Here is a 3,584-nt window from a genome sequence, read left to right as displayed (position 1 = left end):
GTATTGGCATAGAACAGTACACATAAATCAATAGCACAGAATACAGCCCAGAAATAAACCCACAAATATATGATCAGTTACTTCACAACTATTGGAGGCAAGACTATACAATGGAGAAAGGATAGTCTCTTCAAAAAATGATGTTGGGAAAACTGAACAGCCACTTGCAAACGAATTAAACAAGAATACAATCTTATACCATATACAAAAATTAACTCAAAATGGATTAAAGACTTGAATGTAAGACCTGAAACCATTAAACTTCTAGAAGAAAACATAAGCAGTACACTCATTGCCATCAGTCTTAACAATATTTTTTGTATGTTTCCTCAGGCAAGGAAAACCAAAGCAAAAATAAACAAATGGGACTACATCAACCTAAAAGCTTTTGAAGAGCAAAGGAAACTATCAACAAAATGAAAAGAACATCTACTGAATGGGAGAAGATATCTGCAAAAGATATATCAAATAAATGGTTACTATCCAAACTATACAAAGAACTCATACAACTCAACATTCAGAAAGAGAAAGACAAATACCATATGATCTCACTTACATGTGAAATCTAAAGAAACAAACACAAACAAACAAAACATGAACTCATATAGGGAACAAATTGGTGGTTGTTAGAGTTTGGGAGGGGGGTCAGATGGGCAAAATAGGTAAAGGTACAAACTTCTAGTTATAAAACAAATAAGTAATGGGGATGTAATGTATAACACGGTGATTATAATTAATAATACTGCATTACATATTTGGAAGTTGCTAAGAGATTAATTCTTAAAAGTTCTCTTCTTGAGAAAAAAATTATAACTCTGTATGGTGACAAATATTAACTAGATTTATTGTAGTAGTCATTTTGTAATATGTACAAATATCAAATCATTTTGTTGTACACATGAAAGTCATACAATATTATGTCAATTGTACCTCAGTTAAAAAAAAAAGCCTAAAAAGAAACATCATATGGTCATATTATTTGATGTAGCAAACACCTGAAAAGCTCAATGCTTATTTCTTATTAAAACTCTATGAAGTTATGAAGAAAGGGAAATTACTTCAAATTGACAACAGGCATCTACAAAAACTTACAAGTAGCACTAATGTTGAAATACTGAAAGCTTTCCCTCTTAAATTGGGGATCAGGCAAAGATAACCACTTTCATCACTCTTATACAGCATAGCACTGGAAGTTCTGGCCAACACAGTAAGGCAAGAAAATCAAATAAAAGGTTTACAGTTTTAAAAGAAATAAATAATACTGTCCTTATATGACTGGCTACTTTAAAAATATATACAAAAAATAGAAATAATGAATACAGCAAGGTGAACTAAAAGAAATCAAATCACATTTCTATACACTAACCATAAATATGTGTAAACCAGAATTAAAATAAATTTTAATAGATTTAAGTTTCTCAACAGAAAATATAATATGTAAGTATACATGTAACAAAATATGTACAGGACCTATATGTTGAAAATTGCAAAATTTTCCTGATGACAGGAAATCTAAAACCTAAATACTTGGGAAAAAAATGCTGTATTCATGGATTGAACAAGTCAACATACTAAAGATGTAACTTCTCCCCAGATTGATGGATAAGTTTAATTCAATTCTCAAAATAATTCCAGGAAGGTTTCCTGGTAGACATATACAAGATTACCCTGAAGTGTATATGGTCCTAGGATACCTAAAACAATGTTGACAAAGAAGGATAAAGTACAGGGCGAATCAATCTACTTGATATTAAGGTTTCATATATAGCCAGAGTATTCAAAACAGTGTGGTATTTGTGGATAAATAGACATGTAGATCAATGGAACAGAGTAGAGTACACTAGTGGCAGTGGTATACATGGTTCAGTCACCAACATGCATCTCTTTGTCCATGCCCAGGAGCTACACACTCTCGAGGTGACTGACCAGGAGACTGTCACCCAGATCAAAGCTCATGTAGTCTCATTGGAGGGCATCACTACAGAAGATCAAGTCCTGCTCCTGGAATGCGCACCCCTAGAGGATGAGGCTACCCTGGGCCAGTGTTGGGTGGAGGCTCTGAGCACTCTGGAAGTAGCCAGCCACATGATTGGAGGTAAAGTCCATGGTTCCATGGCCGGTGCCAGGAAAATAAGAGGTCAGACTTCCAAGGTGGCCAAACAAGAGAAGAAGAAGATAGGCTGGGCCAAGAGACATATACAGTACAACTGGTGCTTTGTGAATATTGTGCCTACCTTTGGCAAGAAGAAGGGCCATAATGCCAACTCTTAAGTCCTTTGTAATTTTGGTTGTCTTTAATAAAGCCACTTAGTCCAGTCATTAAAAAAAAAAAAAAGAATAGAGTACCCAGAAATAGACACATACAATATGCTCAACTGATTTTTGACAAAGGTATGAAATCAATTCCATGGAGGAAAGACAACATTTCAACAAATAGTACTGGAATAATGGGAAATATATAAGTAAAAAAAATGTACCTATACCACACACCTTATACAAAAATTAACTCAAAATAGATAATGGATTCAAATGTAAAAGTAAAACTATAAAACTTTTAGAAAAATCAAAGGAGAAATTTTGGGAGATCTAGGGCTAGGCAGGGATTTTAGTTTTGACAACAAAAGCACAATTCATAAAAGAAAAGAATGATTAATTGAATCTCATCAAAATAAAAAAGTTTGCTCTATGTAAGACCATGTGAAAAAGATGTAAAGAAAATATACAGGTGAGACAGTGGTGGGGGAAGGCACCTGTGGGGCCGACTGGTGGGTTGAAGGATGTAAGCATGTGAGTGAAGTCCCAGTGCACACTGCAGCGGCACAGGTACCTTCCACTTCCGGGCGTAAGGTGCTGTGAGGAAAGCTGAAGTGAGTGGGCTCGCACTGGCAGCAGGATGCCGCTACTGCCGCCCCAGCCTAGCCTCCCTCGACTTTGGTGTTCCCATCATGGGGGCCCAGGTTCCTCAGCACACCCTGATCCAGCAGCCCGAGAGACTGTCCCCTGTCCTTCGGAAGCCCTGGCGCAAGTCCAGGCCCTTGGCAGGGAGGATGACAGAGCTGCAATCGGCACTGCTACTGTGAAGACAGCTGGCAGATACTTACAGAGAGCCTACTACATGCCAGGGACTGTACCAGATGCTGGACTATGTCAGCAAAAAAAAATTAAAATCCATGTTCTTGATTTCTCACAAGAAAGTATGATCTGAAATGCAGGGGATGAGGCCTATGAACACGGCCCCCTATGAGCAGGTCCTAGACTGAGCACAGAGGAAAAGAAAATAAGGAAGAGATTGTAGAGAATTGGTGTTATTTCATCGTTAAATGTTTAAGAATTCCTCAGTAAAAGTATGCAGGCTTGGACTGAGAACTTCAAAGATGGCAGAGGAGTGAGATGCGGAGATCACTTTCCTCCCCATGAATACATCAGAAATACATCTACATGTGGAACAACTCCAACAGAACACCTACTAAACACTGGCAGAGGACCTCACACTTCCCAAAAGGCAAGAAAAGCCCCATGTACCTGACCGTGTGGCTGACAGGGTCTTGGTGCTCCTGCTGGGTGTCAGACCTGTGCCTATGAGG

The 3,584-nt window shown here is 37.9% G+C and overlaps 1 pseudogene; it reads left to right on the top strand.

The window, feature by feature from the left end:
- Positions 1-1,875: 1,875 nt before the first annotated feature.
- LOC101327455 (ubiquitin-like protein FUBI pseudogene) lies at positions 1,876-2,271 on the top strand (annotated as a pseudogene).
- The last annotated feature ends 1,313 nt before the right edge of the window (positions 2,272-3,584 follow it).

This window comes from Tursiops truncatus, chromosome X (genome assembly GCF_011762595.2).
Source record: "Tursiops truncatus isolate mTurTru1 chromosome X, mTurTru1.mat.Y, whole genome shotgun sequence".
Classification (NCBI taxonomy): domain Eukaryota; kingdom Metazoa; phylum Chordata; class Mammalia; order Artiodactyla; family Delphinidae; genus Tursiops; species Tursiops truncatus.
Note: the sequence above shows the minus strand (reverse complement) of the source record. Positions and strands in the feature narration are given on the sequence as shown.